Source organism: Macrotis lagotis, chromosome 6 (assembly GCF_037893015.1).
Source record: "Macrotis lagotis isolate mMagLag1 chromosome 6, bilby.v1.9.chrom.fasta, whole genome shotgun sequence".
Taxonomy (NCBI): domain Eukaryota; kingdom Metazoa; phylum Chordata; class Mammalia; order Peramelemorphia; family Peramelidae; genus Macrotis; species Macrotis lagotis.
The window spans coordinates 94,537,578-94,552,339 of record NC_133663.1 but is presented as its reverse complement, the minus strand read 5'-3'; the positions used below and the strand labels follow the sequence as shown (position 1 = coordinate 94,552,339).

The following is a 14,762-nucleotide window of genomic DNA, read 5'->3' as shown; positions in this document are numbered from 1 at the left end:
ATTCTGGGACTAGTACTCTAGTCCTGACATCACTGAGATGCCTCTAAGATATATTTTCAGAGTTTCGCTTCTTTTTCCCTTCCATACCCTAATGACTGCTTTAGCTCATCCTTGATTGATTGTTGTCCTTCATAAGTGAAGAAGACCATGACATCAAGTGAATGATGACATGACATGCACATTACATTGATTAAAGTGAAGGGAATGTTATGCAAAGACATATTTCTCACTGCTTCTTCCAGAGCAGACTTCATCAATGATCTGATCAAATAAGAAACCGGACTTCTCTCATAGTTGTCTCATAGTTATTCTATTTTACATAGTTGTTTTTTCTGTGATTTTTTTTCTTTTATGTGTCATTTTCCAGTATGTCATTGTTAAACCTGTGTTTAGTTTTGTATATTTTTCTTTTTACTTGTATTAATACTATTTTTACTATGGTATGGTCTATAAATGATGCATTTATTATTTCTGATTTTTACATATAACTATGATTTCTCTAATGTTTTTAGCATATGGTTGATTTTTATAAAGGGTGCATTTACTCTAATGTTACCATTTAAAATATTTCATAAGTATTTTAGGTGTATGTTCTCCAATAGATTATTAGTTATTAATTTCTTTTTTATTTTTCTGTTAATTTGTCCAGTTCTGAGAAAGTATCATTAAAGTCTAATGCAACTGCTACTGTTCCCTTTTTTTTTTTGCATAATCCAACTTACCTTCCCTTCATTACTTTAGATGCCATGTTATTTGGTATAGACAGGCATACATATATATATATGTATATATACATATATGTGTGTGTGTGTGTGTGTGTGTGTCCTTTAAATATAACAGATTTTCTCTGCTTATCTTTTTTCAAAATTGTCAACTTTTATTTTTGCTTTGTCTAATAGCATGATTGCAATGCCTACTTTTTTTGTAATCACCCAATACATAGCAAAGTTTCTTCTGGTCTCTCATTTCCATTCTAAATGTGTCTTGTGTTTTCAGATTTGCTTCTTGTATTCAACAAATTGCTGGATTTTGTTTCTTATCCATTCTGTCACTCTTGTTTTGCTGAATTGCTGAATCCATTCACATTTTGAGTTATGTTTATCAGGGTTGTGCTTTCTTCCATTTATTTCATTTCTATTGATTTTTATCTCCTTTCACTTTTAAATCAGTACATTGTTGTCATGATTAGTTTTGCTTCTACTCCATCTCTGCCATGCTCAGGGGTCTCTGACAAGTGATATAAGCAGAACCATTTTGATTCTCTTGCCTACAAAGAAATTCAGAGGTCAGAGAAGATATGAGTAAGATAGGTCGGGCTTCTTAGAAGACGATAAAAATAATGAAGATGACTTGGATGTTGCCTTTTAGTGACAGTTTGGGCTTTAGGGATTCAACTATGAGATTCTGGTGTCTTGGAGTTGGCCGTGGTACTAGGTTTGACCTCCCTGAGGCAACCCCAGTGTGTGACTGTTAGGCTGAGTAGTGAGCCGGTGACTCGTATGCCAGTCGAGAAATCACACTGTGAAAGAATAAACTTCTCAAATATGGTCCTCAGTCCTTTCATCAATAATTTTAGCTTTGGCCCTGACAGACTCAATTGGACTAGCAGTAAGTACAGCTTTCCAGGAAAGCTAGATCTGGTTCAAGCAGTAATAAATCATTCAGAAGCATGAGGGAGCTTGGTTTTCTTCTCAGAGTCTGGTCTCAAATCATCTCGTACTACATGCCCCCAAACTGGCATATTTTAGCTGACTCCCTGAAAAGAATAATATATCAGAAAGTCAATTTGCCTGTAACCTGTACCCAGTGATGAAATCTGGGCCTCTTACCACTCTCATTTGAGACCTGAAGGGAAAAAAATAAATGTTAACGGAAAAAGCAATAACATAAAGATCATCCAAGCAAGAGAATTTCTTTTCTTACAGACCCCACCCCCATAGGTCAGTTATCTCCCTCCATGTTCTTACCATTCACAGCAGAAAGACCATAGATTGCAACTTTATGGTCTGGTACTTTTAACTTTTCCCTTCTTGTTCACCAGCTCAGAAGATAAATTTAAGAGACACAGGAATTCTGGTCTATTAGCAAAACCTTTATAGTGTCTAGATGGGGCCAAGCCACTTTGTAAATTTCTGTGCCCAGTTTCAAAGACCATGATTTTCTTCTACTGTGCTGCTTAATTTTTTCAATGACTTTTGTTTCTACTTTGTTGTCATTACTGAATATACTTGCCCCCTTGCAGACTGAACCTTTTCATGCAACAGAAACACTATTCAGCAAAAACAACCAACGCAATGACCATTATCAGCTAGGTTGTATGGTGAATAGAGCACTGGACTTGTAGACAAGGCAGACCTGAGTTTAAATCCAGTCTCAGATATTTCCTAGTTCTTGTGACCCTGGGTAAATCACTTAAGCCTCTATCTGCCTCAGTTTTCTCATCTGCATCTGGGTAATAATTTTGTTTGTTGTGAGGATAAAATGAGATAATATTTGTAAAGTCCTTTGCAAACCATGAAAGTTAACTATTGTGGTTATAGTAATAATAACTATTATCATTATTAGATCTGAGAATGTAATATAATGTTCAATTTTTGCAATCCCTTTCTTCTCTGAAGAAAAAAGAGAAGGAAATATATATCCAATATGCTTCTGGTCTATCTCTTTATTAGGTATGTGCTCAGAGATGGCAAGTAAACACAAATTTCAAGTAAAACATAATTGAAAAACAATGTAACTGCCAGTTAGCTGGACTGATCCAATAGAGGAAGCTCTGGGTTCAAATGATGTTGCTCACAATTTCTGACTAGGGGGCCATGAACTCATCATTCAACTCCCTTGACAGTTCAGCTTTCTAAAATTTAAGTTCAAAACAACTTGCTGATTTGCATCTGTCAAATGGATTTTCTGCAACAAAATTTCCAACAATTCTCATAAAAAAGAAATTTTTTGCTTAAGGAAAAAATAAAATTCCAAACAAAAAATGATTTACAGATGATCTGTGCTGATGTTTCTTTCATTAACAAATCATTAAGCACCAACTCCATACTGTCATAGGCTATTTGGAAGGGAGGAGACAAGGAAGTAATTTTGTCATCTAGAGCAGCAATTGTGGGGCACTTCCTGAAAGAATGATGATATAAGAACTCTTATTTACTTGCAGAACAGGTAACATGGGTGACTAGACTATATTGGAGATTAAGCCTGAGATATTCTCTCCTAATCTCCTTTAATCTCAGTATCTAACTGAGGAAGCGCAGTCCCAAGAAACACACCTTCTCCTAAAGTGAGTGTCCTTTAGTGCTTAACCTCCTGTCTCCTCAGAAGAAAGTCTACTGACCCTAATGTGCTTTATGCTGTCAAGATTTGGTCTCCCCTGCTGAGTTAATGTTCAGTACAAGTGTGACTGGTTCTATGTAGGACCCATGATGTACTTTGCTCATCTCATTTACTACTTCTGAAAATGCTGCCAAGATTGCTTTGAACAATCCAGGTTTTCCTCTGGCCAGATTTCTGTTTCTCTTTCTCCCTTCGACTTCACACCTGTGCTCCACCAATCTCTCTTTTGTCTGTTTTGTCTTTTGGGGGGGGGGTTCCTGCTTCTCCTCTCTCTCTCTCTCTCTCTCTCTCTCTCTCTCTCTCTCTCTCTCTCTCTCTCTTTTGCAAGGCAATGGGGTTAAGTGCCATGCCTAAGGTCACACAGCTAGGTAATTATTAAGTGTCTGAATTCAGATTCTTCTGACTCCAAAGTCTCTTCTCTTGATTTATCCTGGCCTGCCCCTCTCTTCCATCTCTCAGTAATCCAAACAGGTAAGGCTTTCACTTCTTGGGAACCTCAATTTGCCCATATGTAACAATCAGGTAGTGACAAAACAGAGAACACTCAGGAGGAGGGAAATATTCCCCTTGCAAATGTGCAAATGTGCAAAAATGCAAAATGTGCAAAGGAACAAATGTCGATCTGTATTCCCTAGTTATCATGTTATTCAAAGCAGTGCAGATGAGCTCAGAGCTCTCAGTGTGTTTGTTTTCTGATAAATATAAAGTATTTTTTAAAAAAAAATCCTTCAGGGCTTTGGCTGATCCATTAGCATAGGAGGTAAAATCAGGAGGTAACATTTGGAGATGTTAAATGTACCTTTGCAAGAGGCAGAAATTAAGCAGAACTGAGTCCAAGATGGATTCCCTGAAGGGGTAATAGAGCTCACTCGGTATAGCTATCAGTATTTCTCAATGCCAATGTTCAAGACGCGGCACTGAGAAAATGAGGTGGAGTTTGCCTTTTAACTAGGTCACATTTTCCATCCAGATTAGGTTTCTTGGCTTGTCTTAAGAGAATATGTACCACGATGCAAAATCTGGTCAGAGAGAAACCTTCCTATCATGATAAACTTGTCCTTTTAAATTAGAAACAATTGACAATTTCTATTTTTTACATTCCCTTCATATCCAAATATATCCCTTTTACCTTTTCTACCCAGAGAATCATCCCCTGTAGCAAAGAATAAAAACAGAGAAAATGTAAAAAAAACTGTTCAGTAAAATTAGCTCACACATTCAAATATCTGAACAGTATATACAGTGTTCCAGACTCACACTCCCTCCTCACTGCCATAAGGGAGGCAGGTAAATTTTTTCTTTTCTTTTTTTAGGGTAAAGCTTGACCGCTTTAAGTACATAGGATTCAGATTTTGTTATTGGTCTTTCCATTTTCATTTCAAAACATTTTTAGAAATTTTTGGAATTTTGAGTAACACTTCTCAAGGAAGCTAAAAATGAATCAATTAATCATTTATTCACCCTTCACTCTGTATCAGGAACTGCCCTTAGTACTGGAATACAAAGAGAAAGTAAAAGCAGCAGCTGACCTCAAGGACCTTACATTTTAGTAAGGGAGACAATATATTTATAATAATTCAGAAAGACAGACAGATATTAGACAGATACAGAGAAATAGAGAAAAAGAGAGACAGAGAGAGATGAGAGATAGAGACAGAAACAGATTCAGAGAGATTAAATAGTGGGGAAGTTGCAATAGACAGTATTGCACTAGTATTTGGGAAAACAGAAATGTCTCCTGAACCAGGTAGTTTTTGGGCTGAGTATTAAAAGAAGCCAGAAATTCTAAGAGGCAAAGGTTAGACAAATGGGGAACAGTCCAGTGCCAAGAAAGATGGATGATGGCATCTCATCCATGAGGAAGAGGAAGTAGGTTATTAGGGTTAGACCATTGAATTTGTGAAAGGATCTAGAATGTAAAAAAATGGGAAACATAAGAAAAGGAAAAAGCCATGAATAACTTTCTCTGAGAGAGTATTTCCTATATATGCACTCCTCCTGAAAAGGAAACCCCTTGAATAACTCAAGTGCTGTGTGCTATGCATTTATTTGACTCCACAAGGCTATTCCATTTCCCCCCCTCATGTATAACTATAACCCTAGCAAAGTTTGTGAAGAAAAGGCAAATTGCTGTTTGTGAGCAGAAGAAAAAATAAATGCCACTGTCTTCGTTTCATATTTACTAGAAAATATCCAAAGAATAAACAAGTCAACAGGATCTTAGGGTGGCAAAGATCTGTTCTATAAGAAATGATGAGCAGATGGATTTCACAAAAATATGGAAAGATTTATATAAACTGATGTTGAGTGAAGTGAGATGAACCAAAGAAAACATTGTGTACCTTAACAGCAATATTGTGTGATGATCAACTATGAAAGACTTAGCTCTTTTCAACAAGACAGAGGGCCAGATAATTTTAAAAGATTTATATGGAAAATGCCATCTCCATCCAGAGAAAGAACTATAGTGTCTGGATCTATATTAAAGCTTACTATTTTTACTTTTTTTTAAAATTTATTTTCTTTCTTGTATGTTTTTCTATTTTATTTTAATTCTTCTTTTACAATATGACTAATATGGAAATTTGTGTAACATAATTGTGAATGTATAACTTGTAATAAATTGCTTGTTATCTTAGAATGGGGGAGGTAAGGGTGGGAGGGAGAAAAATCACAAAAATAAATGTTGAGTGGCCTTGGGCAAGCCATTTAACCCCATTTGCCTTGCAAAAAAAAGCCTTAAAAATTAGGGTTAGAATGTTGAAAACTATATTTTCATATAATTGGAAAATTAATTTTAAAAAAGAAAATTAGGTAATAATCTGGAAAGAGCATTGGATTTTGAATTAGTTGGTCTGGGCTCAAACACTCACTTCTCCCCTTACTTTCTTTGTGATCTTGGGTAAGTCATTTCTTGTGGCTTCCATTTTCTATCTGTCAAATGAGAGGATGAATGAGTTCAGTGGGTATTATTGTCCTTTCCAACTCTAAAAAGGCATCAAGAGAAAATGGCATCATCAGAGTCATTTGTGATTAGAAAAAAAAAAAGATGAACCAGTCACAGAAAAAATAGGGAATAATTAATGCTGCTTGAAACTTGTCCATTATTATCTATTCAATGTTGAGAGGAGGGTTTCTAGCTCTATTGGTATTAGATGGGATGACATGGACAAGATCTGCACAAGATGAATGGATATGCATTACTAAAGCTTTACATAATTTGGGGAAGTATATTTGCAACTCAATCATGAGATTCTATACCCAGCAGAATATACATGAGCAGTGACACCTAATTCATGGAGCTCATTTGTATTCAATAGGTCATCTGTATCATGGTGATATCCATAATTATATAAGTTTTGGTTTCTGTGTTTTGTTTTTAAAGTATAATGTAATAGAAAGATCTTTTGATTTGAATGAGGAGAGACAACTTCAAATCCAATTTCTGGTACTTAGTTGCATGACCTTGAACTTCAGTTTTGCCTTCTGCAAAATGGAAATAACAATACATGCACCACCCACTTTATAGTGTGGTTTCAAAGAAAGTGTTTTCTAAAATTTAAAGTTAGGTTTGGTTGCTGTTATTGTTGCTATTCACATCATAGATGTGTTCATATCAATTCTCAGCAAGGGTGTGGGGAATAGATAATGATTTTCACTTCTGTCTTTTCTTCTCTTCTCCTTTCCAAGATAGGCAGTAGCTCCTTTCTTTCTAGTGGTAAACAAACATGATTTGACAATTTTAATGCTTACTTGGTCACCAATAGAGAAAGGACCTAGAAGGCAGAGGTTGGGGGAAAAGGTGTCAGATAAAAGGTATAGAGATTCTCTTTCCTGATTAAAAATGTGGCTCTCCATTAGTATCCAGCAGCTAGGGAAAAGTCTAACTTCTCAGTTTTTGGCTCCTAATTCTTATTTCCATGGAAACATATTCAATCTGCAAAAACAACTGAAGTGTTCTAATGGATCCCTACTGAATGGCTAAGGGAGGCTTCCTTCATCTTATTCTATATAATATGCATTTCTAGGGAGAACTGAGAGTGAAAAACATGATCAAGTAAGCAATGGGAGGCAGGACTTTGCTCTCTTAACTGGTCAAGAATGGGTAACATCAATTTTCAATTATTTTCCAATTTTCAGCAATGACTGAAATTAAAAAGGTATGTCCAAGAGGGAGTATAGGATAATCGAAAAGAATCCTTTACTCAGGAAACTGGGACTTGACTGCTTACTCAGACATTTTACTTGCTGTGCAATCCTGGACAAGTCACGCCAGGTTCTAGGAGTCACAGTTTCTTAATTCATAAAAAAAAATTAATGCTCAGCGCGTTCAGAAAAAAAAAACTGAAAGCTCCATAGAATGGGAAATGATTTATTTAAAATTTCATAATTTACTTCTGAGTCATCAATAAGAAGCACTGACACCTCATTTTCATTATCAATTAAATTTATTCAACAGCATTGTAGTGCTGCTTAACATAAATAAAAATTGTCTGATAATTTATGAGGTGCAGACTACCTGGCTTCTCCCTTAGGAACTGTGAAGCTCCAAAGATTTCCCTGAGTGGAATCAAATTCTACTTATATTAGATCATTTTCTATTTTTCTCTCTCAGTTCTGGTTACCTTTTTTTCTGAATCTGTTTTTCTTTGTAAAGACAAGTATAAGTGTGTGGCTCGAGTATACACTAGCCATAGTTCAATCAATGAACCTAAATGGGGTATTTGTTGCTTGTCCTCTGTTTTTTGAAGACTGATGACATCCCCTGTGATATCCTGACTTGTGTGAATTGGATTGAACTGAGGCAGAGTTGCACAAAGTTGTCCATCTTACTTTCTCTTCCTGAGTCATCAAAGTCCAGGGGCAAAAGTCAAGACAACTGGCAATGACCCAGGATGCAGGGGATGATTTTGGTGTCTTCAATGACTGGTCAAGCTTTAAGTGCTCTGCAACTCTTGTTTCACTTACCTTCATGACCAATGAAACAAACTGCTCTTCTGCCAGGGGAAGTCTTCACATATTTGGGATAGACAGCCCCCTAATTCACCCACAGATCTGAAGCCTACTGATGAACCTCAACCTGGTTTAGTCAATCTGCTGAGACAGTGTTTTTGAGGCATAGCTCTGGGCATGTTATAGCTTTTTGGAACCCCATGTGAGACTTGGGTAAAAATGTAAACCCTAAGCTCATTAAAACACTACAGCTCATTAAAAAACTCAACAAGTTCTCTCACTACAAATGCTAATCATCTTTGCATCCTATACATTCCATTAATGTGGTAATAATGGACCAAATACTATTTAGGGCAAAGTACTCAATCAATAAGTATTTTTTAGATACTTACTATATGTCAGAAGGCAGCTATGTGCCACAGTGGATAGAGCATTGACCTTGGAGTCAGGAGGATGGAGGTTTGAATCCAGCTACAGACACTTGACTCTTACTAGATATGCGAACTTGGACAAGTCACTTAACCCTGATTGCCTCCCATCCAGGGCCATCTCCAGTTGTCCTGTTTCATATCTGGTCACTGAACCCAGATGGAACTGGAGAAGAAATTGAGGCTAGTGACTTAGCACAGCATCCCCTCACTCAAATCCAATTTATGTACTTGTCTTGATATCACCTCCCTGATGGGATCTTCTTCAAAAATGAAGGACCGAAAAACCATTGTATGTTTGGTGCTGTAGTAGGTGCTGGGGATAAAAAAAAAAAAATCTTGCCCCCAAGAAGCTTACAATGGGGGAATGGAGTGGGAGTGGTATATGCAAAATAAAGGAAATCATGCCATTATTAAGTAACTACTATATGTCAGTCACTGTGATAGGTGTTTAGATTATTAATACAAGAGCAAATAGGGTTCCATTTTAAGAGGCTACATAATATGAGCCAATATAAATATGTATTAAAAACACATACTTAACAGATACACAATAACTTAGGGGGAGGCACTGGCATCTAGGGGGAAGAACCAGGAAAGACCTCATGCAGAATGTGGCTCTTGGGTACATTCTAGACAAAATGAACAACCAAGGCAAAGTAACAGAGATGGGAGATGGAGAGTAATATGAGCAAAAATCAAAATCAGTTTGGTTGGGCTGCAGAATGTGTAAGGAGGAATGTGTAATAAGACTACAAAAGGAAGGAAGAGGTTGGATAGATATGATAATAACAATTACAGTTATAATTACTCTGAGTCATTTAAATAGTACTATGTAAAGTACTTTTTAAATATCTCATTTGATTCCCACAAAAACCCTTTGAGGTAGGTGTTACTATTATCCTCATTTTACAGATGAGGGAACTGGGGCAGATAGGTTATTATAGTCCATGGTCATAGAGACAAGTAGCTGAAGCTGGATTTGAACTCAGGGTTCTTGACTCTAGATCCATTCCTCTATCCACTGTACCATCTAGCTCTTCCGAGTTAAATAAAGTTGAAAAGTTTATCAGAACCCAAACCCAAGATTAATGTACTTTGCACTCTTACTATATCATTCTCTACCACAATTTAATTCACTAAACATTTGTTAAATACTGTTAAATACAGATCATGCTCTGGGGGAGCAGAAAAATGCAGGTAGCAAGTCACTGATAAAATGAACTCATGTAAACTGAGTATTCTCTGTCTGGCCACCTTTGAGCTGATTTTTCATTGAAAGCATTTATGCCTCAGAAATCAGCAATCACCATATGTAATTTCTAGACTTATTGTTTTGTTGCTTGTTGACTTAAGAAAGTATAAATCACACAGATTAAACTTAAATGTGTCTGTGCATGCATTTCTCCTAACCCTCCCCACAGTCTGATTGTTAAACATTTACAACCATACCTTTATATTTAAATTTTTTTTATTTTTGCAAGGCAATGGAGTTAAGTGAATTGGCCAAGGTCACACAGTTAAGTATTAAGTGTCTGAGGCCAAGTTTGAACCTAGGTTCTTCTGATTCCAAGGCTAGTGCTCTATCCATTGTACCACCTAGCTGCCTCAACAAACTGCTATATTGCTCTATAAACATTACTTGAACTCGGCAGAAGCATAGTAGAAGGCTTAAGGAATGAAATCACGACCAGAATGCAAACCTGATGACTATAGGCTAATATTATTATTTATAATAATATTGTTAATATATAATAATAATAATAATAATGATGATGATGATAATAATAACTGGCATTTATATAGCCCTTTAGGTTAGCAAATTGCTTTCCATTCATTATCTTATTTAATTTTTCTCAGGTTGTTTGCAAAGTATTTTGCAAATCTTAGAATGTTATCATACACTGATATTACTAGACTCAGTATTAAACTATACATTTCTGGCAGCCAAGAGCCCTGTTCATTTTTCCTGATTTGTTCAACAACGTGCCAGTTTCCTCTTGTTTGTGTTATGCTAATTGGTGTTAATGGTGATGTCCCAACTGGTAAAATGAATAATGATAGCTAACATTTGTATAGCAATTTACAATTTGCAAAGCGCTTTATGTGTTTTACTCACTTGATCTTCATGACGTCTGTTATGGTTGGTGCTAAGGTAAAATGAATCCCTGCTTGACAGATGTGGAGACTGATATTTGAAGTGTTTACGTTAATTGATTACTATCGCGCAGCGCTTAAGTGCTATAAGAGGGGACATGAAACGTGGCCTCTACTTACTCCCAATCTACCACTCTTGATACAACACTACAATGTCTCATCTTGAATGAAGATGAGGTCACGAGAGATCTAAAACAAGGAAATAATTAAAGAGGGTGTCCTGAATAAATTCTGAAATTCTTCCTATATGGAGAGGGGTTCAATCTGTCCCCATTTGTGAATAATATTATTGCATTGAACTCCTCTTTGAGATCCATGACTACTCCAATAAGCTTGGCCTATTAATGCAGCTAAACATGAACAAAAAAAAATGCCTTTGGTTAAGGTCATGTCATACCATTGGATGAGCATACAATTGAATGAGTCCATCTGTGCCTATATTTTGCTTCATAGATAACTCATTTGATCCTTGCAACAAACCTGAGCTAGTATTATAATATCAATTTTACAGTTGAGGAAACAGGCAGATTTTTTTCAAGTGACTTGCTCAGAGTTACACAGCTAATAAATGTCTGCGGTTAGATTTGAACTCAGGTCTTTCTGGTTCCAGGTGCAGTACCCTATCCACAATGCCATTTTGCTGCTTGTAGGACTTCAAAAACTAAAAAAGAGTTTATATTTTGTCCTAGAGTCAAAAGGAAACTTCTAGAATTGATTGAGTAAGGGAGCCAAATGGCCAAATCAGTATTTAAGGAAATTTACTTCAATGACAGTGTGGAGAATGGACTGGCATGAACAAACATTAAAGAATGAAGACCAATTAAAAGGCTACTTCAGTAACCAAAGAAAAGATGTCGAGGGCCCCAAGGTGGTAGCCGTGTAGGTGAAGAGAAAGGGTCAGATACAGGGGATGGTATGAAGGTAGAAATGCCAAGATTTGACAAGATTGGCTCTGTGAAGTGACAGAGAGCGAAGAGAGTAAGATAATGCTAAGGTTTTGAAGCTGGGAGATGGTAGGATGGTCATTTCTTTGACAGAAATAGGGAAATTTGGAAGAAGGAAAGATTTAGAGATAAAAGATAATTTATTTAGTTTTGAGTCTGAAATGTTTCTGGGATACCTCATTTAAAATATGAAACAATTATGAGGTAGAATAAACTCCAGAGGAGAGATTAGTCCTTCTTTCTTTCCTTTTTTCTTTCCTTCTTTCCTTCCTGCCATTCTTCCTTTCCTTCTTTACTCTCTTCCTCTCTTCTTTCCTTTTCTTCCTTCCTTCCTTCCTTTCCTCCTTGCTTCCTTCCTTCCTCATTTTCTTCCTTCTTCTCTTCCTTCCATCTTTTTTCCTTTTCTTTTTCCTTCCTTCCCTCTCTCCTTTCCTTCCTTCCTTCCTTCCTTCCTTCCTCCTTCTTCCTTCCTTCCTTCCTTCCTTCCTTCCTTCCTTCCTTCCTTCTTTCCTTCCTTCCTTCTCTTCTTCTTTCTTTCCTATGTTTTCCCCCTAGGGAGAGGGGAAAAAGGTGGGAGGGAGAAAAATGCTTTATAATTGATAAGTATTTTAATTTTAAAATTAAAAAAAGTTCTGGTTTCTAATTCCAGATTTGACATAGATTTGCTCTGTTGTCCTGGGGCAAAATATATATACATGTAATTCTCAAGTTTCTTCATCTGTAAAACAAATATAATAGCAATACTTTGCTTAAAGGAAAGATTTGAATGCCTCTGCTACTAATTTTCTTTTTGGTTTTTGCAAGGCAAAGGGGTTAAGTGACTTGCCCAAGGTCACACAGTCCAAGGTGTTTGAGACCAGTGCTCCTGACTCCAGGGCTGATGCTCTATCCACTGTACTACCTAGCTACCCCTGATCTCTGCTACTTTGATGGACTGGGAATCTCATAACTTGTACATTCTCCACATGTAGAATATCATAGTCCATGCACTGCTCCCACCCCTAAAGGAAAAAAAAACTCAATAAACATTTCTTGTCTTGATTTTCTATAATTTTCCCAAAATGGATCTAGCCAATTTTCTGAAAGCCTTTCTTTTTCTTATAATATGGTGTATCAGTAAATTATACCAATTGTTTAAATTGAACTTTTCACTCCCCTTCTCCTTATGTACTTTGATTCTTGAATAAATGATCAATAGTTATATGCTGTAGTCTGCTTTGACCTTTCAACAATACTTTGGATCACCCATAAATCCAATATCCTCGCAAAGCCCTAAAGCATAGGAATGAAAGGAGTTCAACTACATACTACATATATTCTCTGGCAAATAATTCATGCAACTAGGAATTTTTTTTCTAAGAGCACCTCACAAAGTAAAAGCAGAGCATGGGAAGCCCATCAATATTCAGTAGGAAACCATTCCACCAGAGAAATGAAGTTCTATTTCCCATAGCTAGATTCTTTGATCCTAAATCTCCTAAGCTTAGTTCTAGGGATCAGAGATAGCTGGAAGAGATCTAACTGATTGTAATGATCCAGGCTGTAATTAAGACAAAACAGATGAAATCGAAAGCATCCCTCAACATCACACCATCAGACTCCAGTTGTTATATTTGGGAAATAACCCCAGGCATGTGCTTTCCTCACTGTTTGCTGTTAAGAAGAGGTTCACAGAAATGTTTCAGTAAACAAATCTTTGTCCCATATAGGGTGGAAGCTGCGGATGAAATGATAACAATTTATTTTGGAGTTTGCTCTTTAATTCTGATGGATTTTCTAACCCAACAATCCCAAGCCTAGCAGCTGGTTGGCAAGCACTCTGTACCTGACTGAATCAATCCCCCTGCTGCCTACCGAGCAGTAAATAATATGTCTTGGTTAGTACAGAGTCCTCTGTTTGTGCTTCCAGAGCGTTGGGTCCAACTTGCAGGTTACTGCAAATATTCAAATGAAATGAAGGGATGGGGAAATCAGAGTAATAAATCACACCGGAGGCAGGCTCCTGCTCATTTGCATGGATTCTTCTTGGTCTCAACAAGGGGCATGAGGAGTGGACCAAACTTCAGTACATCAGGATTCAGCACAAAATGGGAAAGTCATAAAGGAACTATATTATTGATTCAAAATAATTGCATCTCTGGAAAGTTCTATGGACATCCAAGAAGGCAGGCAGGCAGTGGTCAGACAACAGCTTAATTAATGTATAGTAGTTTCATAAGGTATAGCCTGCAGAGTTAATCAAATTTTGCTCTTGGCTAGCAATAACAAGCAGGCAGTGAGTATAGGATATTAAGAAAAATGGGGGAAAAAACCCCAACAATGACAATCTCCCCAATCATTCTTTTTTTTAAGTTTGTTTTGGTAAGGCAGTGGGGTTAAGTGACTTGCCCAAGGTCACACAGCTAGGTAATTATTAAGTGTTTGAGATCAGATTTGAATTCAGGTCCTCCTGACTTCAGGGCAGATGTGCTCTATCCTCTGTACAACATAGATGCCTCTTCCCAGCCATTCTTAAAAGACATTTCTGAAATCAGAGGAAGCAGGATTAGGGGACTGAGGGGTTTGTTCATTAGTAATAAAGGAGGAAATAAAAAGAAAAAATTCACTCACTAGAAGAGAGAAAGAAACTATCAAGGGTAAGATTGGGTAAGCTGCCTCCTTCAGAGAGAGTTCTTTAAAAACTTCCTCCTAGCTGTGTGTGTGACCTAGGGAAAGTCACTTATCCCCATTGCCTTTCCAAAAAAAAAAAACCAAAAAACTTTCTCCACAAAATTCTCCAAAGGGCCAAGAAGAAGAAACCACAGCAGTGTGTCCAAAAGACAGAGGGAGAAACTCCTATTTCCTTAAATTAATAAACTGTTAGAGAGTGGATTTAATGTTAGGAAGATATGGAATTAAATCCTTTGATCTGTGGGACAAATCCCCCCTTTATTTTGGTTTA

At 36.8% G+C, this 14,762-nt stretch overlaps 1 long non-coding RNA gene across 1 annotated transcript in view; it reads right to left on the bottom strand.

Annotated features, from left to right (window-relative positions):
- Positions 1-938: 938 nt before the first annotated feature.
- The window catches only part of LOC141491749 (uncharacterized), a 37,301-nt gene continuing 23,477 nt past the window's right edge, over positions 939-14,762 (bottom strand). The window contains exon 3 of the long non-coding RNA XR_012469744.1: positions 939-1,756. This is a non-coding gene — a long non-coding RNA (uncharacterized LOC141491749). The remainder of the gene's footprint in view (positions 1,757-14,762) is intronic.